This window comes from Balaenoptera borealis (genome assembly GCF_965194805.1).
Source record: "Balaenoptera borealis genome assembly, chromosome: 9".
In the NCBI taxonomy this organism is placed as follows: domain Eukaryota; kingdom Metazoa; phylum Chordata; class Mammalia; order Artiodactyla; family Balaenopteridae; genus Balaenoptera; species Balaenoptera borealis.
The window spans coordinates 2,079,439-2,103,133 of NC_138873.1; the positions used below are offsets into that span (position 1 = coordinate 2,079,439).

Sequence of the window (23,695 nt, forward strand, 5' to 3'; positions counted from 1 at the left end):
TCTGTAACTTCCTTTTTCTACAAAAAAAAGAAAATAAATACAACGATTATTGTTCCTACCCCACCCAGGAATGCGAGGCCAGGCTAGTTAAACATTTGAAGTTTATTTGAGCAGAGGAAGCTGTTAAAATGGAGAGTTCCTTTTTTTTTTTTTAAAGAAGCTGCTGAATTTTAGAAACAAAATATGTGTTCTTTCTACACCCAGTAGAATCAGTGACGGTCAGCCGTCGGCTGCCATCCAGCAGGTGGGGTTCAGAGCAGCTGCGGTGGCATGTCTCCAGGGTGGGCCTGGCGGCAGGGCCCGTCTCCGCTCTGTCCTCTTTCTCCAGCCCCCAGCCCTGTCCGGGCACATGTCTGTCACATCCCTTCACACCCTCCCCCCGCCTTCTCGCAGACACCCAGTGAGGGCCCACACGGGGTGGGCGCAGATGGGCCCTGGCTTGGGGCCTGGTCTTCCATCCCAAGAAAGTCTTCCTCATGCAGCATAAGCCCCCTAACCTAGACTGCTCTCTTCAAGCCCTTAAGCCTTAAAATGTGAATCTATCTTTAAAAAAAAAAAAAAAAAAAAAAAGCTGCATTTTATGAGAGAATTTTTTTTAAGGCAAAAATATATTCAAGCCCCAAGGTAAAAGATGTCCATTGCCCTGTGTCCTTACTAGCCAGCATGAATTGCTACGACCCTTTTTGGAAAGAAATCTTGCAATATACTGTGTATTAAGGTGAGAAATACCTGTTCTCTTTGATTCACCAATCCCATTTATAGGAATCTATCCTACAGAATGAAAGCACTAGTATAGAAACACCAGAATACAAAAAAATTGTTATTTTCAGAACTTAAAGTTGTAAAAAAAAAAAAAAAAGGTAATGACCTTGAATGCTCATTGATGGGGCAGAGTTGAATAAATTATTCCAAGTCTGCTATGGAATATTATGCATTTATTAAAAATATTGAATCAGTGATGTCCAAATTGATCTGAAGGGATGTCCAGTGTTTAGTGAGACGAAACAAGTTGCAGAGCTACGTGTGTGCATAATCCCCTTTCCTAAGAAGAGCGATAATGACAGTCTGTGTCTGAGCAGGAAAAACACTGGCATATGAACAGTGGTTACCCCAGAGGGACGGGGCTGGTGGGGGGTGGGAGGGGCTATTAGGAATGACTTGCAACATACATGTCTCCTATTTTTTTTTTATCTGTTACAACAAATGTATATTACTTTTAAAATGATTAAAGAAAAAAGTCAAATGATTTAGCAAAAGTTGGCATCAACAGTGACCATCAATCAGGAAAACACTCCAGGACAAACCCTGTTGGGATATTTCCATCTACACAGGAATGCCTGCGTACTCCAGGCCCGGGGTCGGCAGATTTTTTTCTGAAATGGGCCAGAGGGCAAACATTGTCAGCTATCTGGGCCACAGGGTCCCTGTGACATCTGTGCAAGTCTGCTGTTTGCAGCTCAAATGCAGCCGTATGTCATTGTGGCCATGTACCAATAAAACTTTATTTCTGGATACTGAAATTGGAATTTTATATAATTTGTCTGTGTCATGAAATATTCTTCTTCTTTTGATTTTTTCCAACCTTTTAAATATGTAAAAAAACTCCAGGCCACTTACATTAGTAAGTCAAATGGAATGAGCACACCGGACGTTGGAAAAATGCGGCCCTTTCATCCCCATGTGGATGGATGGAACCAGGAAAACCAGGTTTAAGTAAGAAACCCAAGTGCTGAACAAGGAAGAGTAAGGCAGGGAGAGAAGAAATGTGGAGTCATATGCACTCTGATCTCTGGGCCTCCCTCCCTGTCAGACAGAAGTAGTAACTTAAGAAGAAACGTAGATGCCATTCCTAACTGTGCCCGCGGGTGGAGGCCTGGACCACATCCGGCCCGCGGGCCACAGCTGCTGACCTGTGCTCCCGGCCCTGCTCTTAGCTCCAGGGGAGAGAGGTGAGGGTGGTGGGACTTGTCCCTAAGACACCAGCGGACAGGCTGTGACTGGCGAGGAAGGGCCCGGTCGATCTCGCCACGATGCTCCAGCAGCTCAAGGCCACTGGCCTCCCTTTCCTCTCTGGCCGCTCCCTGCCCAAAGCCAGGATGTGCCAAGTCCAAAGCCCCGAGGGTCCTTCCCGCTCTGTTGGGAGCAGGTGGGGCTCTCAGGCCCGATGAACCAGCGTAGCCCAGGTCGGTTTTCCTGAACAAATGACACCGTCTTCCCACTGGCACTCACAGTTTCAGGATAAGAGTAACTGCACGACCATCCACTGCAACTAGGATAGCGATGTGCTTTCAAAGTAGGGTATTGACGGGAAAACCGGGCAGAACTGCTCTGGCCACACCTGCATGTGTGAGCAGAGGGGAGACACCGGGCGGGGCGATGGAGCCCCGAGGTGCCGCGTGGACCAGGCGCCCAGAACGCATCGGGGCTGGGAGCCCCCTCCTCTGCTCAGAACACAGGCAGCTGGAGACACAGCTAAAGCCAACTCTTTCCTCTGATGGACCCTGACCGAACTTAAGCCAGATTCCGTGCTATCTGAACAAGGACAGTCGAAAGTCATTCTTTTGTTCAGAGCAAGTATTTTGCACAAATATCACTTTGATGATATTTTCTCTAAACATCAGTAGATTTCTATCGAGCCTACCAAAATTAAAACACCATTAAAGGTGAGGAGAGCATTGGGTGTTAATACCACCACGATATCAGGCAACAATGAGAAAGGAATTGTCCTCTAAAGTGGACTGTTTAGCTAGGAAAGGACCTGGTGTCATCCCAGCTCTGGATGCAGCAGACACACTGCAATCACCATGGTGACCTGTTTTCTCAGGATGCTGGGCCACATTCTAAAGGGAAAAATATGATTGTTTGCTCCAAAATGTAAAGCCGCCTGCAAGCTTAAAGCATTTCCATTTTGATTGCATCTTCTCTCTGCTGGGAATCAATTTTTGATGAAATTTGTTCAGAATGTAGATGTCTGTGTTTTGAAAAATAGAACAAAACCTGCAAAACCACAGGAAAACAGCAGAAGATGGACAGCAGGAGGGGATGGGGCGGGAGGGTGCTGCTGGCCTGGCTCTCCTGGGGAACCGGTGGAGGAGCCCGGCTTGGAGGAGGGAGCTGGGTGTCGCCGGCCTCGTGCTGCCCGGGACCCTCACCCCGTGGTTGCACCTGGCCGACAGCGTAACTCAGAACACACCTGGAAACCGGGGCTGTTTCTCGTTGAGGCAGCAAACACAGGCCTTAAGGGCACAGGGGGCAGACTTCAACAGTCTGGGTTCAAGTTCTGCCTCTGCCTAAAGGCTCAGACGCCGGCAGCTTCCAGGCCGTCCATCCAGGTGTGAGGCTCGATGACACAGCACGGGAACCCCTTATCTGGGGCCTGGCTCGCAATAAAATACTAACAACTGGCAGTTGTTATTTTTATTTGATTTAGTGTGACTGCAGCTAAGTTTTAACTCAGCTGAGAAAGGTGTGCCATGTTTTATCCTAAGGGGACGTCTCTTCTCCCTAGATCGTCCACAGGGCCTTTCCTGTCTCTCTGCCCCTGAGGCTTGGGTGCTGGGAGGAGAGAGCAGTCGGGCCTTCAGGCGGCGGGGTGGGAGGGCGGTGTCGGGGGCAGGACAGGGGCCCCCTCAGCGGGGCCCTGTCACAAATAAGGGACCACGACAGTGGCTGCCCTGACCAGCTGGGGGGAACCCCAGGACTGCACTAACTGTAGGAAAACCCCCCAAAACACAAAACTCGCGTCCTCCGTGCTGTCCTCCAGGGGCTCCTGGAGGGATGAAGGGACTGAGACAGGACACTGGACGGTCCTCGCTGCCCCACCGGGGCCTGGGCGGTCCCACCGTGCCCCGGGGTCCACAGGGCGACTCTGGGCGCAGGGGAGGGGAAGGTGGGGGCATAGGGAGGGGAGGGCAGACCCGGAGCGCTAGTTCCCAAGCTGCCGCGTACCTGCTGCCCCGAAGCAGAGCTACCTCCTGAACGCTGCAGGCTTCTAAATGGAGGAACAGAAACAGCGGAAATAGGGCTTGTGTTCGTTTCTCAGAGGAGCCGAGGCATTTTTCTCTTTCTTCACCTTCTAAGCAAAAGCAGAAACTGACGGAAGACGTTGTTAATGGCCGTCGGCTCCGCCTCCCGTTGGCAGGTGAGACCCCGTCAGAGCTGCTCGGCGCTGAGCGGTCCCGTCCCCGCAGCAGGGCGGCCCGTCACCGAAGGCCCCAGTGACCACGTGCATCCAGCCCTTTCTCTTGGCTCAGCTGGCTGAACGATGCCCAGCCGTGTACCTCACCCGACAGCCTGGTGTTTCCCACGAAACCATTACTAGGCTCTGCCCCTCCTTCTTTTCTCCGGTTCCAAGGCCCAGTTCCAAATCCTAACCTTAAACCTGGGCCTAAACCTGACCCTAACCCAGGCCCTGACCTTGACCCTGACCCCAAGGCCATGGCCGGAGGGACCTACAGGGAGCAAGCAGAATCCTGCCGACTGTGGACACCAGGGCTGATCTCAGGCTGGGCGAGCAATTCCGTCCCCTTCCTGCCCAGGTTGGGTGGACACTGGACCCCTGAGGACCGTTCACCTGTAAGGACACCTGCCCTGAGCTTGGAAGACCGCAGGTGGCCCTGAGTTGCTCGGACCTTGGGTCTCCCTTAGCTGTAGATCCCCTTTCTCTGCTGGGCCCAAGGGCCCCCCTCCAGGGAGGGCCGTGAGCGCGGACTCGGTGTAAAGCCAAGCACGATGCAGAGACGGCACGTGCAGGCACATCCGACTTCACGAGGGCGGGAAGTGCCCCTCTCACGCGACTGGAAGCACGAAAAACAGTGTCTTCGAAGGGCCCTGGAGGACCCCACCAAGCTGAAGGGAGAAGAAACCGCCGGGAGAGGCTTTAAGAAAAAAATACGTATCTTTGGTGACTGTCTCTTAGCGTTCCCGTTACTGCAAGTGATTTCTGTATTCTTCCCCATGTTCTGCACGGACATACTTTAAAAATAAACATTATAATTTAAATTAAGATTGTTTTTTTCAAAAGAACCCCCAAGTGTTATAGACAGGAAGTTTGAGCAGTTGTAAGAAGGGCTTATATGAAATCGTGTCTAATATCTCTGTAGTTGTTACCAATAACACCTGGGTGAGCCTTCCCTTCAGAAAACCACACTCCTTCCAAAGACACCCCAGGCCCCAGGCCGGATGTTGGGTGTGACTCAGAAGGGCAGGTCTGGCCCCCTCTCCCAGGAGTCCCGAGCCTCTGCTGCATGCCCCCAGTCACACTGTTTATTAAAAAATAATAGTATGGTAACAAAGAAGGAAGTTGGAAGTTTTAAATTTTTAATCCTGGCTGTTGGGAGCAAAGGCTGAAGCAATTTGACATGAATGTAAAAGGACTCAGGAGCAGCTGAAACTAGGTCAATCTGGAATCTCTGTTTTCTACTGGGCAAAAAAGGAAAAGGTGTGATGTTTGTTATTTTTTATCTTGTTGGGAGCAGAGGAAATCATCTCAGCATCCTGTTTTTTTTCTGGGAGATTTATCTAAGTCCCTCTCTTTGCCCCTGAGGGAGAGGTAATTTACATGTATTGATGGAGAGAAATGTGAGATTTATTAACAAAAGCTTCTGCTTGTGTTTCAGTGCAGCTTTGCCAGGAGACGTGCTGAAACAAAAATAAGCAGCTTCCAGATTAAGTAGGAGAAGTATTACGATAATGATTAGGGGCGGAAGATGCGAAGGTTGGTTATCCCACCAGAAATATCAGCTACATCTTCCATCTCCCCGGGCACCACCTCACCCGAGCCCATCTCTCACCAAGGGAGACTTTCTTTCTGAAACCATCTAAAGATCAGCCTTGGTGAGTCTAAACCTGTCTATTTTTCCAACAGAAATTCTCAGAGCGTCAGATGAGTTTACTTTGGTTGTGTGGCTCTGTGTCTTTTTCCTTTACGAGGGTCACAGTTAAAGGCGTGATCTGGGAAGTGTTTTGAAAGCCTGGCACAGTGCAAAGGTCATGAAGGGAGCGGTCTTAAGAGCAGATGCCCATCAGGGAATCAAAGTCAACCTGGACCCAGGAGCATCTCAGTAAATAGACCCCGGCATGGTGTGCGAGAACCTTTGCCCCGTGGTGCAAGCCACATAAAGGGGCTTCCTGGGTGCGTGGCGGCGGCCTCTTGGTGTCACACCTGTGAGGCCAGGAGCGAGTCTGCAGAACACATCTGCTAACCTACTTTCCAAACCATGATGGCTTTATCATGGGGTATTTATTTCAAGCCTAACAGAAAAGTGTAGGAAATAATATAAAGAACAGCTGTAAAAGCACCAATTTTTACCAATTAAATTTACCAATTTTTGTCAGTTTTTATCATTTAGCCATATTTGCTTCACAGCTTTACAAACATAAATAAAACAGCACATATTCCGCCAAAGCACGCTATGTGATATTTCCCTAAGACCATTCCTCTCCTGCTTCCCCAAAGGCAACCATTATTCTGAATTTGGTATTTCTCATTCACCGGTGCATTTTATACCTTTATTACATATGTATGTTTGCATAAACAATCTGTAATTATTTTGTGTGTTTTAAAAACTTTGTGTCATCCTACTGTATGTATAGTTTTTGTATAAATTCTAATTTTATAGAAATTTACTTTTTTTAACTCAATATTATTTAGCTCAATATTAGCTCAATTTTTTTTTTAGCTTTATGCAGTTTTGGTTCATTCATTGTAACACTGCCCGTACAGTCTTCAACTGTAGATGTATCACCTTAGAGATGTCCATTTTTCCCTCCTGAAGAAGTTTACATATTTCCAATCTCACTATCACAAAGGCTGTCTAAAGTTTTGTCATTCCTTATCAAATTTTTGTCTGGTTTTGGTATCAGGGTGATGATGGCTTCACAGAATGTGTTGGCAAGAGTTCCTTCTTCTTCAACATTCTTGAAGAGTTTGTGTATGACTGGTGTTATTTCTTTCTTAAATATTGGTAGGACTGACCAGTGAAGACACTGCACTTTCCTTTGTGGGAAGGTTTTCAACTACAGATTCACTTTTATTAATATATATACATATTATATATATATATAGAGAGAGAGAGAGAGAGAGAGAGGTATTTAAGATGCCTACATTTCTTGAGTGAGCTTTGGTAGTTTGTGTCTTTCAAGGAATTGTCCATTTCACATAAATTCCAGAATTTATTGGCACACATGTTGACATACTCCCGCATCCTTTCATTACCTGTGGCCTGTGTAGGATGTCATCTCAACTGTGATGTCGTTGTGTTGTGCCTTCTCTCCTTTTTTCTCTGATCCAATCTGGCTAAAAGTTTACCGATTTTATTGATCAGCTCAAAGAACCAGGTTTTAGTTTCAGTGATTATTATTTTCCTGTTTTCTGTTTCATTGAGTTCTGCTCTGATGGGGTACAGGACATGCCACCCCAAATAAGGCACCCTGACATATTGAGTATCTTAATATGGCAGAAGCAGGAAGGTCACTCTGACCTTCCCCCTCCTCACCCTTCTTCCCTAAAAGCAGGAGATAAATTTCCCCTGTGAGAGGTGCCCTCCCTGTACCAGGAGTGGGGGGAACCTCTTTCCCACCGGAGCTGAGGAGTTTAAGGCCAAGAAGGCTGTATACAAACCGCATCAAACTCACCCTTACCTTCCCAGTACTTCTTCACAGTTTACTGCTCCAAGCCCAAAGCACTCTGGCTTGTCACTTCTTCACGAGTTCATTGTTTCTTTGTCTGGAAGGCGCAGACTTCCTGCTCTCGTCATTTCTCAGGGCCTTCACTCACATTCAATAAAATGTGCGTGCTTTTCTCCTGTTAATCTGTCTTTGTCAGTTCAATTTTCAGACCCAACCAGAGATCATAAGAGGGTTGAGGAAAACTTTCTCTTCCCCTACAGTTCTGATTGTTAATTTTTCCCATCTTCTGTTTACTTTAATTTGTTCTTCATTTCTTAGTTTATTAAAGTGAAAGCCAATCACTGATTTGAGATCTTTCTTTTTTAAAATATAAGTGTTTAGTGCAATATATTGCCCCCTGCTTCCTGCTTTAGTGACATCTCACATATTTTGATATGATGTCATCTGTATTCCATTCATAAGATTTTCTTTTTCCCCACTTTTGTTGAGATATAATTGACATACAACATTGTAATTGTCCAGGTGTACCACATAATGATTTGTTGTTTGTATGTGTTGCAAAAGGATTACCACAATAAGTCTAATTAACATCCATCACCACACAGTTACAAAGTTTGTGATGAGAAATTTAAGATTTACTTCTCTTAGCGACTTTCAAATATGCAATACAATATTATTAACCATAGTCAACACACTGTACATTACATCCCCGGAAATTGTTTATTTTATTACTGGAAGTTCCTACCTTTGTCTACCTTTACCCATTTCACCCACCCTCTACCCCACACCTCTGGCAACCACAAATCTGTTCCCTGTTTCTGTGAGTTTGTTTTTTTCAGATTTCACATAGAAGTCAGATCGTACAGTATTTGTCTTTCCCCGTCTGACTTATTTCACGGAGCATAATGTCTTCAAGGTCCGTCCATGTTGTCACAAAGGCAGGATTTCCTTCTTTTTTATGGCTGACTGATATGCCATTTTTTGTATATACTACATTTTCTTTATCCACTCCACCATCAGTGGACACTTGGTTGTTTCCATATCTGGGCCAGTGTGGATAATGCTGCAGTGAACCTGGGGTGCATATATCTCTTCAGCCGTTGTAGCCTCAGACATCTCTTCTGTAGCTTCTCTCTCTCCCCTCCTTCGTGCGTTCTAGCTACACAAATCTTAGGTTGTTTGAAGTTGTCCCATTGCTCACTGACATTCTTCATTTTTAGAATTATTTTTCCTTTCTCTGTTTCATTTTGGACAGTTTCTATTGCTAATAGCTTCCATTTCACTTTTCTTCTGCAATGTCAAATCTTCTACTAATCCCATCCAGTGGATTTTTCAACTCACATTACAGTTTTCATCTCTAGAAGTTTGATGTAGGTCATTTTTATTATGTCTTCCACGTCTCCACTTAGTTTTTTGTGCATGTGGAGTACAGTTTTAGTTACTGTTTTAATGCCCTTGTCTGCTAATGCCAACAGCTGTGTCAGTTCTGGGTCTGTTTATATTGACTGATTTTCACTTCATTATGGTTGCATTGTCCTGCTTCTTTACCTGCCTGGTTATCTTTGGTTGGATGCCAGACACCATGCATTTTACCTTGCTGGATGCTGGATATTTTTATATTCCTATAAATATTCTTGAATTTTGTTTTGAGACATAGTTTTGTTACTTGGAAACAGTATGATGCTTTCAGGTTTTGTTTTTAAAAACAGAACTGTGTTTTCATGGTTTTGTTTTTAAAAACAAAACCTGAAAGGATTTTGAAAATCCTTTTTCAAAATCACAAAACCTTTCTGTGTTTTCTACCCAATGCCCCTTTCTGGTCTGGCACCCCTCTAGGCTCTGTGCAGACACCAGCCACTCTTCCCTCTAATGCTTCCCCAAGATTCTTTCCCTGGTCTCACATAGTGTCCTTAGATGGATGTGCCGCTCATTACTCTGCTGAATACTCCAGGGGGACCCTTCACATATCTGGGGTTGTTTGTTGGTTCTTCTCTCTCTCTGATACTCTCTCCTTGAATCCCAGCTGCCTTTTTCTACAGTACTCTCACCTCCAACCCTTCCACTCAAGGAATCCTCCACGGTCTCCCTGGGTCCCCTTCCTACACCGTGGCCTGGGAACTCTCACACAGTAAGCTGGGGCAAGTATAGGGCTCACATCATTTGTTCCTCAACTCTCAGGGTCACTGCTTCACTGCTTTATGGCCAGTTTTGAAAACTGTTCACTGTTTTCTAAATATTTTGTTTGTTTTTATTTTTGTTTTGATTGTTTCAGGCAGGACAGTAAATCTGCTCCCTCTCACCCCATTTTTTCTGGAATTGGATATCCTATAATTGGATTTTTTGGGGGTATATTGATTTTGTATCCAAAAACCTTGCTGAACTCTTTTAAAATCCTATTTTTAAAAAATTAAAGAATGAATAAATGGAAAATCCCATATTCATAGATTGGAAGAATTAATATTGTTAAAATGTCCATACTTCCCAAATTATCTACAGATTCAATGCAATTCCTATCCAGACTCCAATGACATGTTTTACAGAAGTGGAAAAAATAATCCCAAAATTTATATAGAACCACAAAAGACCCTGAATAGCCTCCCCCAGGGCTGCCACAGCTGGACCACCTTCACTGGTTTTCAGTCTCCTGTATTCCTGACCTGTGTAGACTTTGCTTGCTGTATACTTAAAAGAATGATTGATACATTTTATTCAGAATTTCTTGATATAAATATGTAGTAGGTTCAGCTTATTTTATCCACAATATTTTGGAAATGAAAGTTACTACTCAGATTTTTCAGTTATTTTTCTGTGTCTTTAAGGGTTACTGGATAAATTACCTTTCCTGGAGGACCGAATAGCCCAGTGGCCAGATGACCTAAATACTCTCATCTTCCTGAGATGAAGAGATGAAGGCCTGTCATGCTCCTTTTGGGGCGCATCCTGTAATTATAATTATATAGAGATATATAGAGATATAATTTGGTTATCCTATAATCATAGCAAATTAGTATACGTTCAGCTTTTACTCTTTGGTATGTACCATGTTGAAGCTTACATCCTTTATCATACTAATCTTCCTGACCTGATAAGGTAGCTATTGATATTCTCATTTTATAAAAGGAAAAAATGAGGCACACAATTTTGTTTTCCCAAGAATGCTCATATAATAAGCATCAGAGCTGGACTGGTAGCCCGGTCTGTGGAACCACAAAAACGTTGCTTAAATCTACTACACTAAGACAGACTCATTTGAAAGTATGAATGTGATTGGGGTTTGATCCACGTTCAACTAAAATTGGAAACCTACTCCGTAACAGATGTAAGTTATGCCGTATCTCATGGAACCCTCACAAAGCCCCATGAGATGGATGGATGACTGACATTCTATAGATGAGAAAGCAGAGCTCAGAGAGATTCACTGATTTGCCCACAGCCAGGTAGCTAATAAATTGCTCTTTCCACCATCCCACGTTCCAAGACTACTTTTTACTGAAAAAGAGACTCTCATGAGACGTGCAGACTGGACTTTGCTCTGGGGCACTCACCTCTGCATAGCATGGCATCATTTTACTACCCAAACTCAAGGTTCAGCTTCAGATATGGTAGGTGCTGTCACCCCCCTACCCCCAAGTGCTGCCAAGTGAGGGGCGTTCCATGACAGTGCCTCAGTGTGAGATGTGATTCTGCATGTGTGTGTGATCTTCATTGTACACCCTCTCCCTGGCTTTAAGCAGTACAGAGACATTGCCTTGTCAACAAATCATTGTGAGGAAAACTCTCTATGGATTAAAAGGATTGAAAGTCTCTGTCATCTGAGTCCTGGGATGCATTAAAGACCCAGAGGAGCAGCTGACATAGCCAGAGTCAACTTAGAAGTCTTACTTCCCTTTTTAAAATATATTTATTTTTCCTTGGTGTGGGTAGGAAATTAGTTAGAATTAAGGATAAGCACCTGGCTGCAATATTGGGTTGATTTTGGAATCATGGATTTTTCAGTCCAGGGAAAGTAAAGATTAAAATTGGACCTAATTCTTCTCTGGTCTGTCTGGAGACTTTTTTCTTTCATCCTAGAAACAATATTGGGAAATGAGCTCAACCAGATGCAGAGTTGATGGACACTATATGAAGAGAATTATGTATTTCTGGTTAGGAGGGATTAGTTATACCAAAGTCTGTTGGTTTGAAGAGGGAAATAAGGAATACTCTTTGCTCCTGACAGACCTCCTTACCCCAGAAATTCTCTTTCCAAACCACATAGCGTGTTTTGGCAGCACCTTCCTTTTTATCTAAAAGTGGCAGGCTTGACCTTTCTTCAGGGAATTTATAAGACATCTGCTTATCCATGAGACCGGAAACTCTGATGACATTTAAAAATCGTCTCTCTCTCCCCAGGAGCCTGACCATGAGGTTTGATTTTAAACTAGCTGGTGTGTATAAAACAGATGCTTCTTCTTGATTCCTTAAAAGTCCTTCTATTTGTTTATCTCCTTGAATCAGTGGAGTTTTTCTGTAGACAGGCATTTGGAGGAAGGATGGGAGAAAGCAAAAGGAAGTATTCCAGGTGAGAGTGAAGGCACCTGGCGTGTTATATGAGATCATCTGAGGTGATTGACAGTTGCCTCTGTGGCACCAGATACCCAGGTACGGGTCTCTTCCAGCAGCCATGCTTCCAGGTTGACCAGCCAGAGAAGAAGGACTTTCATCTTGAAAATTCAGGATGCCACTTGACTTCACACTGACGCCAATGGCAAGTGAATATATTCAGTAATAGCATTTCTAGAAACCCAGTCCAAGTGGTTAAAGACTGCTTCTTGTTCCCAGCTTTCATTCTAAGGGGAGTCTACCTCACATAGCTTGGGCCCTTTCCCTTTTGATGGTAGGAGCCATGGACCAAAGTTCAGTTGTTAACTTTTTCTGCAGAAAAATGATTTTACTTGGGAAGGTAAAGTAAGAAACGTGCACAGTGTACTAATCTGAGAGGTCATCAAATGACCATCACAGCGTCAGTCAATACAAAATGTCTGCTGAACATCAGCAAGATAGCAAAAGATAGATCACTCCAAAAGTTTTTTAAAGATTTCTCTTGGAGCAATTTTAGGCTCACAGCAAAACTGAGAGGAAATTACAGTGATTTCCCATATACCCCCTGCCCCACACAGGCATGGCCTCCACATTGTCAACATCCCCACTAAAGGGTACATTTACTATATTTAATGAGCCTACACTGACATGCCATCATCACCCAAAGCCCATAGCTTACATTAGGGTCCACTCTTAGTGTTGTACATTCTATGTGTTTGGACAAATATATAATGATATTTATCCATCATTATATTATACAGAATATTTTCACTGCGATAAAACCCTCTGTGCTCTGCCAATCATCCTTCCCACCTAACCCCAGGCAACCACTGATCTCCATAGTTTTGCCTTTTCCAGAATGTCATGTAGTTGGAACGTAGCCTTTTCAGGTTGGCTTCTTTCACTTAGTAATATGTATTTAAGGTTCCTCCATGTCTTTTCATGGCTTGATAGCTTATTTCTTTTTAGTGCTGAATAATATTCCATTGTCTGGATATATCAGTTTATTTATCCATTCACCTACCAAAGGATATCTTGATTGCCTCTGAGTTTTGGCAATGGTGACTAAAGCTACTACAAATATCCATGTGCAAGTTTTTGTGTGGACATAAGTTTTCAACTTTTGGGGATAAATACCAAGAAGTATGATTGCTAGATCATATGATAAGAGTATGTTTAGTTTCATAAGAAACAACCAAATTGTCTTCCAAAGTGGCTGCACAATTTTGCCTTCCTACCACGGTGATTGAGAGTTCCTGTTGCTTCACATCCTCACCAGCGTTTGGTGTCGTCAGTGTTCCGGAGTTTGGTCATTCTGACAGGTGTGTAGTGGTATCTCACTGTTGTTTTAATTTGCATTTCTCTGATGACATATGATGTGGAACATCTGTTCATATGTTTATTTGCCATCTGTATATCTTCTTCAGTGAGGTATTTGTTAAGATATTTGGCCCATTTTCTAATCGGGTTGTTTTTCTTATTTTTAGTTTTAAGAGTTCTTTGTATATTTTGAATATCAGTCCTTACCAGATGTGCCTTTTGCAAATATTTTCTCCCAGTTTGTGGCTTGTCTTTTCATTCTCTTCTCATTGCCTTTCACAGAGCAAAATCATTTAAACTTTAAAAATTTTAATGAAGTGCAGCTTGTCAAGTATTTAGCTCATAGATCATGCCTTTGGTGTTGTGTCTAAAAAATCATTGTCATACCCCAAAGTCATTGCCATATCCTAGAAGATAACATAGTTTTCCCTTATATTATCTTCAGGGAGTTTTATAGTTTTGTGTTTTGCTTTAGGTCTATGATTCATTTCGAGATAATTTTTGTAAAAGGTATAAGGTTTGTGGTGAGATTCATTTTTTTGCATGTGGATGTCCAGCTGTTCCAGCACCATTTGTTGAAAAAACTATGTTTGCCCCATTGTTTTGCCTTTGCTCCTATGTCAAAGATCAGCTTGACATATATGTATGTGGGTCTATTTCAGGGTCTCTTCTGTTCTATTAATATATTTTTCTATTCTTTTAGCATTATCACCCTGTCTTGATTACTGTAGTTTTATAAGAAGTCTTGAAATCGAGTAGTGTCAGTTCTCCAACTTTGTTTTTCTCCTTCAGTATTTTGTTGACTATTCTGGATCTTTTGCCTTTCCATATAAATTTTAGAATCAATTTGTGGATATCAACAAATATTGATAGCTTCCTAGGATTTTGATTGGGATTGCATTAAATCTAGAGATCAAGTTAGGAAGAACTGACATCTTGAACACATTGAGTCTTCCTTTCCATGATCATGGAATATATCTCTCCATTTAAGTAGTTCTTCTTTGATTTTTTTCATCAGTTTTGTAGTTTTCCTCGTACAGATTTTGTTCATATTTTGTTAGATTTATAGCTAAATACTTCATTTTTTGGGTGCTAATGTAAATGATATTGTGTTTTTAATTTCAAATTCAACTTGCTTATTTCTGGTACATAGAAAAGTGATTGACTTATATTTTATGCTTGTATCCTGCAATCTTACTATAGTTGCTTATTAGTTCCAAGAGTTTGATGATTCTTTTGGATTTTCTACATAGATGACCATTCCATCTGCAAACAAAGACAGTTTTATTTCTTCCTTTCCAATCTATATACCTTTTATTTCCTTTTCTTATCTAATTGCATTAGCAAAGACTTCCAGTACTATGTTGAAAAGGAGGCTTCAATTTGTTTTTCCACTCAACAGCTGATGGACATTTCAGTCATTTCCAGTTTTTGCCTGTTATGACTAAAGCTGCTTTATTCAGAACATACAGCACTGTGTGCACATATGTTCTCATTTTCCATGGGTAGGTGCCAAGGCATGGAATACTGGGTTGCAGGAAGAGCTGTCTAATGGTATGAGACACTGACAAGCTGCTTTCCAGTGTGGGTTTCTGATAGGCAGCATGTTGGTGGCCTTGCTCTTTTGAATCTCATCTGATAGTCTCTGCCTTTTAATCAGAACATTTAGGCCATTTATGTTTTGCATGATTATGAATGTGGAGGGTTTATATCTACCCTCTTCCTAATGCTTTTTACTTGCCCTGTTTGTCCTTTGTTTCTTTTTCCTCTTTTTTTGCCTTTCTTGGAGTATTTTTTATCATTCCATTTATTTCACCTGTCAGTCGACCAGTTACCCTTTTGGAGAGTTTTTAGTGACTGTGCAGTGCAGTGGCTTTCACTTTCACCTCTCGTTCAGATGCAGCAGACCTGGGACCTGGGGCCTTGCAGGGTTTCCTGCCACGTGGTAGCTTGCAGCTTCTGCTTCATGTGGGGAAGATGTGCAGGACTGGCAGGGTTTCTGCCTGTGTGGTTGTCGAGGGCATTCCATTCCTTCTTGTGAGCACCTGCTGGCTGGCACAGGCCTGGGGGGAGAGCAAGAGAAAGCCGTCCTTGTGCCCAAGCCAGGTCCCCAGCATATTTTTTCTTTTGGAATCCATAAAACCCTCAGCTGCATTCCTTTTATCTGATGTTAGGGTCACAGAGCTTTAGTCCAGAATCATCTGAGATTTAGTTTGCTTCATTTTGTTTGGTGCAAGAAGCAAGGAGCAGATGGTATAATGTTAACAGATGGAGAAGAAACCAGAATGAATCAGTTATTTCTTTATTTTCCACTTCCTTCATATAAAAATGGTGTTCATATTTTTATGAACACAGCCCTACCTGTGGGAAATGAAATCCCAAATAGTCAGAAAATAATACAATACCTGCTTTCTGTAACAGAGGATAAGCTGTCTGACTCAGATGATCTAAAAGATCTTGGAAATGAGATTGTGAAGTTCTTGGAGGGAATCTTTGTGGAATCTTGAAGAATGAGAGATACCAGGAGAAAAGTGATAGACAGATGGCTCAGCTTTCATAACGGGGATGAGGGTCATCTTGGAGACTACAGATAAGGGAACTCACTGTCTTTTGGTAGACGGTTTTAGTCTAGATGTTCGGGGACTGCCTAGGAAAGAAAGTAACAAGCATTGGCTCACTTAAAAGAAGACGCCAAAGTTGCGCCTCATCCTGAGTATAATGTCTTACTAGGTGGGGGAAGCCGCCTGCATTAACTTCGGTCAGGCATTGATCTCCATTAAGGATCAGGGGAAGAAAAAGAAGGTCAGAAATAATATACTTAGGTGAATTCATAGCTGGCCTGATGGAGTTTCAACGCCAACTGAGAAGAACTGTGGTCCGCCCTGGGGCTTTGTCCTTGCATCTATTCAGCTCAAAATTGATTATCAATCATCTGAATAATGATGTTGATCACTGTGGCTGTGAAGAGCCCTGTGCCTACAATAAGAAAAATGAGGTTAAATATCTACACAGATAAGTAAGGATAACGGTGTGGGATGCGATACAGTTTTTTCTTTTTAACCTGTTCTTGGTGGGGCTGATGAGAAGAGCCATCTCACACAGGTCTGCCCATCACTGTTGGCAACTGAACCCTTCACTTTCTCCCAGAGCCCTGCTGGGTTTGGAGAGATGCACAGCGCTATGGGGTGAGGATGGTGCCAGAAGCAGAGAAAAAATGGAAAATTAAACTATAAAATAAAATCTGAACTTGATGAAATACAAAACCTTCCCACTTGTGAACTATTTGTGAAACCAGGATGAGAGACACACAACATCCTGCATTGAATCTTTGTGCTTAGAAAAAGCGGAGAGCTGAAAAGGCCTCCTAAGGGCTGCAGAACTCTCCCCAGCCTTACCCCACCTTGGAAGAGGCTGCAAACAGCTCTAGGTTTCAAGCCCGAATGAGGCCAGACAGGGCTTCTTCGTGCCCCTCCTGGAGAGAGTAATGGACGCTGAGCCCCACGAGCCCATGAGGGCCTCCACGTCTCCATTTCCTCCGGTTCCTTCTCACTCACGAGTAAGTGCTTTTGGCAATTTATGCAAAGAAGTAGACCTGTCGTTAAAAATATTTTGAAACATCATAGCACTGTCCACCCACCGCCCACTGTGTGCAGGCAACATTTTAATTTTTCAAAGTTTTCTTAAGAGTGTACAAATCTTTCTTGAAAATTCTCCCACTAGTCTTGCTCTAAGCTCCTATTGACACAGACACAGCTGAACAGAAGCCTCATTTTACATCTGAAGCGCAACGTTTGAATGAGTAGAATCTGGGACTTGTCTAACCAGTCTGTACGTCAACAGGTAAACATCAATCAAGAGAAACTACAGTGGGTTTCCAAGCCACAGAGGCAAAGCTGAGCTAAAGACTTTCAAACAACCCCTTAAACAAATAGCAGACTTGGGGATTGCCATGCCACTCACTCAGAGAGCCAGGTAGAAGGCGGGAGCCCTGCTCTTGTGAAGATTTTTGATCAGATTCATCCAACATTGAAATACTCGAGAAATGTTTTAGCACACTGAAAACAACAATGAAGGCAAGCAGAGGCAAAGTGGGTGGGCCAGTTCCGTCCTACGGATCTGTGACTCTTCTGTCCCAAAACAGCTGGAGAGAATCCATTCCCGCTCCTTCTCAACTCTTCTTGTAAATGCCTTCTTTCAGCTGCGGGGGAATTTGATATCAAGTACCTGAAGGGTTAGTACTTTCACGGACTTATTCACTGTTTGCACACGGGGAAGAGAGCACATTTTCAGAACACCCACTCTCTTCTTTGTCATTTCTCCACGTTACTCCCAAGGCAACAAGTGATCGCAGGAAATGAATGAGGCCAGCACATCTTTTCTTGATGTACATTGAGTGGGACTCTGCTGCCTCCTGGGCAGATTTACTTTTTACAAAATCATTTTGACAACCTTGCTTGTTGACCTCAAGAAACTCAGAGTAAATGCGTTGGCTTGCCTTTGGGACACAGGATGGGCATTGTTTAAGGATCTGCCGCTGTCTCATTCCAGATCAGAATGTTTTCCTTTTATAGCATTTTAACAATTCTTCCCAGAAAACATCAGCATTACACGATGTCACGTTGTATTTAATTACACAATGTCAGCCTCCCTTAAAAGAATGTTGGAAAGATTATATTTTAAAATAGTAAGCATGGGAAAATGACTGGTTTGAGACATTTAACAGTTATAAATATTCCTGCAACATAACTTAGTCAATAAATATGTGTTGAGGGCCTGTGATATGTAACACAGTCGTAACCTTGGAAAAATTCGAATTTACGGCATCCCTGTCTCCCACGAGACACCTAACATAGCTCGGTATTTAAAAGCTACTCATCCAGGGAGAAGCTGCATTCCGACACCAGATGTTCACGGCGCCGCGTGCAAGCCCTGGGCTCGGACTGTGTGGGCACACGCGGCTCTCTGCACGGCGGTGCTTCCTGGAGCTCACACCCTGCGTGGGATCCTCGGCAGATGTCAGAGTGCCCGGCCGACTGCACTGTGTTGTATGTGTTTAATGACAGTCTGAGAACCCCAGGGTGGAAGGAATCACAAAGCATATTCTGGTCACTGCTAACGCGTGCTGGAATCCTTGTGATCCGATAGGAATTCGTGCCTGCCGCAGTGTGATTTACCCTGAGATTTCATGAAGAGGCGTAAGGGGACGGGGAGGCGTGTGTCTCGCGGTGCAGACAGCTTTCCTTTGTGCCGTCTGATGAGGGTCACGGAGTCTCCACAACACGCTGGGTGAGGCCGGGAAGGGGCAGCCAGGGAAACAAGGCCCTCCACTCGTTTCAGGGGCTCATCGTCTGCTTGGGAAGGTGAGACATAATCAAGAACCAGTTACGTGACCTGAAGACAGTGTGGGATTCAGTGTCCACATGGAGCGTTACAGGCAATACATTTATCAGGAGGTGGAGAATTCTACTTATTAGACATTATCCGTGCGGATTTCTCATTTGGGGATAGATGGACAATTCCCAGGAAGCCCCCCTCTCCCCGTGGAGGGAGGGGACCCCCAGGGGATGGGGGGAAGGTTCTCCCGGGGTCTGGGGCAAGTGTTTCCAGCCTCTCCAGACTGGGAAGGCTCGGGATGGGGGGGCAGGGAAGGAGGAAGGGGAGCCTGCCTGGGCGGTAAGCGGGGTCTCAGGGAGGACCAGAGACTGAGTTTAGGGAGGAGGAGAGCTGGAGGCTTCAGGATGAAAGGCGACCGGCCAAGGCAGGGAATTTCTCAGAAGGGCTGCGGCTGTGAATTGGGATTCCTTTCATGCTCTCTGAGAGCCAATAGTAAAGAAAGGACCAAGTGTTAATTTGGATGTTGGGCCATGTTTCATAATGCCTCGCTGTTCTGAAGTAAGGCTTGGTTGGCCTCGAGGGTGCAAAATCTGCAGAGTCGGAAGTAGGGGAGCAAAGGCGGGGAGCCGCGCGGGAGTGGGGGGCTGGCCTCGCTGGAGGCAGCACAGTGGTGAGGGCGGGGAAGTAAGGATGGTCTCCGAGGTCAAGTCAGATTCTAGAAATTCTTGAATACCTGGTCGGGTAGTTGTTTTCTAACCAGCAGGTGCTAAGGAGGCATCTAGAAGGTCACAGAGGTGAGGGGATCTGGTGGAAGTGGAGGGGCTTGGAGCAAGGCCATCAGTTCCAGAGCCTCGGCCCAGGATGGTTCTAGGAACATGGGTTAGCGAGGCGGCCGCGACAGAGGAGAACAGGGAGTGAGCAGAGAACAGGGAGGAAGACTTGACAGAACCCAGGGACACACAGAGGGGCCGGAGGAGCGTCACAAAAGAGAGCATTTGCTAAGCATCTACGACTGTGCACGTGGCACGTGCAGGCTCGTGATAAATACTTGAGTCGTCCTCACACTCACACTACAAACGTGGCAGCGTCCGTGCCTTTTGCGGTTGAGGGAACTGAAGTCCGGAGAAGTTGGGAACCTGCCAGCGTTCACAGAGCTGATAAGCAGAGGGGCCGAGGCCGCTTTGACACTTGGGCTCGTAACTGCTCACGACACGTCCCCAGAGCAGATTCCGTGGACCAGGCTCCAGGGGAGGCGAGCAGAGGTCGAGGGAGGAAAGGGGACCTGGATTACTTTCTGACCGTGTTGGCTTTGAAGTGTAGGCAAAATTTGTTCCGGGCACCGCGGGCTGGGTACCATTTCAGAAATGGAGGTGGAATGGGGGTCGTGCTTGGGGGTGAGGGATGCGGGTGGTCTGGGGGAGGAGCTATGGGTCAGACTTGTTTTCTGCACCTGACCTTTGCTCCCGTGTTGGCCCACGGGCCCCTAACCAGGGGCGGTGTGACCTTGTGCTGCTTACAGGGTCGCAGACGCCTCCTCCTCCCTGGGGGTCTAGAGCTGGTTCTCAGACTGTGCTCCTCAAACCCGTGCCATGGAACCCTCAGGGCTGCCATGGGCGTGGGCGAGGGCCAGCTTCCTGCTTCCCTTCTCCCTCCCCTTGACCCACGCCTCCAAGCACCACTTTCAAAGTGCTTTTGTGAGTTTTATTGATTTATATTTGGGGAAAGGTCTCATCTGAACATAGGTCTCTGTGACCATGTCTCTCTAAATTTCAAATGAACTTTCCAGATGTTTACAGGGACACTTCCCACTGTGACGTAATGTGATTCTGGCACCGCGTACCCGAGGGCTGGTGGGAGGAGAGGATTCAGGCCCCCTCAGAGGCCCAGGAATATATGTCCTGTTGTTTCTTCATCAGCCCTAACTCAGAAAGCCAGCAGCTGCTGAGCTGTGAGGTGACCTGGGAAGGAGGATTCCGTGTGCATGTGGAAGCTTTTCCCGTTTCTTCTGTGCCAGAGACGGGCTGCATCTGCTCTTGGGGCGTCCCTAGGACAGGATGGGGTGCTATGAGCACACCTGGCCGAGTCAGGCCCCCACCACTGCTGTCCTGGTGGCCGAGCGGAGCACACGGGAGGCCCCCATTCACCTCCAGACTGTGACTGTGGAGGTCATCCAGGAGCCCCGGAACGGAGCCCCAGAGCTCAGCCTTCAGCTACCTGCCAGCGGGGTGTCCGACAGCCCTGGAGTTGCCCGTCAGACATGGCATCTCGCAGACAGATAACGGCTGGAGAAACATTTGCTTGAGAAACGGCTTGAGACAGATAGCGGCTTGAGAAACATTTGCCTCTGATGTCCGAGTTACAGGCGCATTTGAATAGACCCACAGTTATTCCTGGCCCTTCCCACTGGGCCACCACGTCTTGATTCACTGTCTCCCATGCACAGAAACTTGTGGGGGGGCCCGATGACAATAGGATGTGAGTATGTCAGGTCTGGGGGACGAGGCGAGCCAGGCAGGCCGGCACGGGGCTGTCAGAAGACACCGTAGGTGCCAGAGAGCCCTTCCCTGGAGGAAGGCAGCACAGCCTTTAATTTGTTCTGGGAAGTTGCAAGTTGGAAGTAATAACTTTGCAGAGACAGTTTGTTACAAAGTACTTTCATATCTTCCATCTCATTTAACCTGCCTGGTAGATATTATCATTCCCATTTTACAGATGAGCAAACTGAGAATCGGGGTGAGTAGCCTTACTCCAAATCCTCCAGCTGAGCCAGGGCTGTGGGGAAATTAACACTGGGAGACTGTATTAGTGAGGGTTCCCCAGAGAAACTGTGTGTGTGGAGAGAGAGAGAGGTTTACTGTAAGGGGCTGGCTCACAGGGCTCTGGGGCTGGCAAGTCCGAAACATGCAGGACAGGCTGCCGGCCTGCAGACCCAGGAAGAGTAGGTGTCCCAGGTTGAGTCTGAAGGCGTCCGGAGGAGAATTCCGTCTTTTGAGTCCTTTTTCTCTTAAGCCCTTCAACTGTTTGGACGAGGCCCACTACAGTATGGCCGGTCATCTGCATTATTCAGAGTCTATGGACTTAACTGTTAATCACACTTTAAAAATACATTCACGTGACATATAGACTGGTGTCTGACCAAACACTGGGTACCATGGTCTACCCAAGTGGACACATAAAATTAACCATCAAAGAGTCTCTAAGGGAATGAAAACAAACCATTGAGAAAAACAGATGCCCAGATACTGATAGCTCTGAGGTTGGCCCTCAGTAGAAAGCACTTCAGAGCACAGGACTCCAGCAGATGACATTAAAACAGTTTATTTACAGCAATGGTGCCGTGTCCTTTTGGAAAAGCTGTGAGGGTGAGTGATCCTGCGTAAGGAGTTGCGGTGCCCTCTGGACAAGCTGTCACCGTCCCCTGGGTCTCCCCTCCTCCAACGCCCTTGCTCTGCCTTTCCGTGTAGCTCCTGCAGCTGGTTGGCCTGGGGGCCCTGTAACTGTGCTGAGTACGGGGTGGGCAGGTGGGGGAAGAGAAGGATGGGGGAGACTGTCCTGATGACACGTGACGATGGAAGCTGTAGCTTATTTCATAGAGAGAAGAGTATTCTTTTATTTACTCGTTGGATTATTTATTCACTCATTCATTTATTCAACAGCTATAACATCTACCATGGCCCAGGCACCAGGATCCAAATATTACCAGTAAATGAGGACTCCTGAAAGGATATTTTAAAATCAACTAGAAGCTAATTGGCAAGGGGTTCCTGGGTCGGGGCAGGAAGTCGGAAGGTTACAGGGGCGTGTACGGTGACAGACACTTCCCTATGACGGGAAGGGGTCAGAAAGGAGCTGCAGAGCTGTGGAGCGGGGAGAAAGCCTGTGATTCAGGCCCGGGGTCTGGAGGCGCAGCAGGCCGGGAAGGGAGCCACTCTGAGATTGCAACGGGCAAGAAGGGTCCCTGAATCCAGCCGGGTGGCCTGAGCGGAGGGACTGGGTCTCCCCAGGTCCAGCACCGGCTTACATGTGGCTTACATGTGGCTCGACTCACCGCAGGATGAACTCTGAAACTCTGCTGCTAGGTGTCCTGTTAGATCCCTGAGATGGCCATTGCCAAGTGCTATAAACTGCGCGGTTTCAAACAACAGACATGGATTCTTTCCCAGTCTTGGAGGCCGGATGTCTGGCATCAAGTTGTGGGCGGGTCCGAGCTCCCTCTGGAGGCTCCAGGGAGGACACGTCCTGCTTCCTGTACCTGGCGGGCCCGTCCATCCTCGGGGCTCCCCGCCTGCAGACGCATGGCTCCTGTCGCTGCCCTGTCCTCACGTGGCCTCTCCGTGTGTGTGTGTGTGTGTGTCTCCTCTTCTTATAAGAACACTCCTGTTGGGTTAGAGGCCCCTCTTGCTCCTGTATGACCTCACTTTAACTTAACCAGTTACATCTGGAGTGACCCTAATTCCAAATGAGGCCACAGGCTGAGGTCCCGGGAAGGGCATGAATTTGGGGGGACAGTATTTGACTGGCATCTGTGTCTGTGGCTTCGCTAAGGTTTGTGAACATGCTAGAAGATTAAGTTCTGCTTTATGTGCTGAGAAATGACTACGTGTGTTGAGGGGGACAGAAAGGCGGGCTCATGGTCCCAGAGGAGCAGTGCCCCTGCCCCGCCGACCCGCTGGGCTGAGGGCCCAGGACTGAGCGCCGGGGGACACAGGCTGCCTCCATCCAGCTCCTCTCAGGGACTCACCTTCAGGACGGAGGAACAAGCAAAGGTTGTGTTTTCATAAAAACACCTGGAAATTTAAGACTTTTGACTCTTAAGTTTCCAACCCAACAT

The 23,695-nt window shown here is 45.8% G+C and overlaps 1 long non-coding RNA gene across 1 annotated transcript in view; it reads left to right on the top strand.

Annotated features, from left to right (window-relative positions):
* The first annotated feature begins 4,654 nt into the window (after positions 1-4,654).
* Positions 4,655-23,695, top strand: part of LOC309634751 — a 55,548-nt gene continuing 36,507 nt past the window's right edge. The window contains exon 1 of the long non-coding RNA XR_014248404.1: positions 4,655-18,890. This is a non-coding gene — a long non-coding RNA (uncharacterized lncRNA). The remainder of the gene's footprint in view (positions 18,891-23,695) is intronic.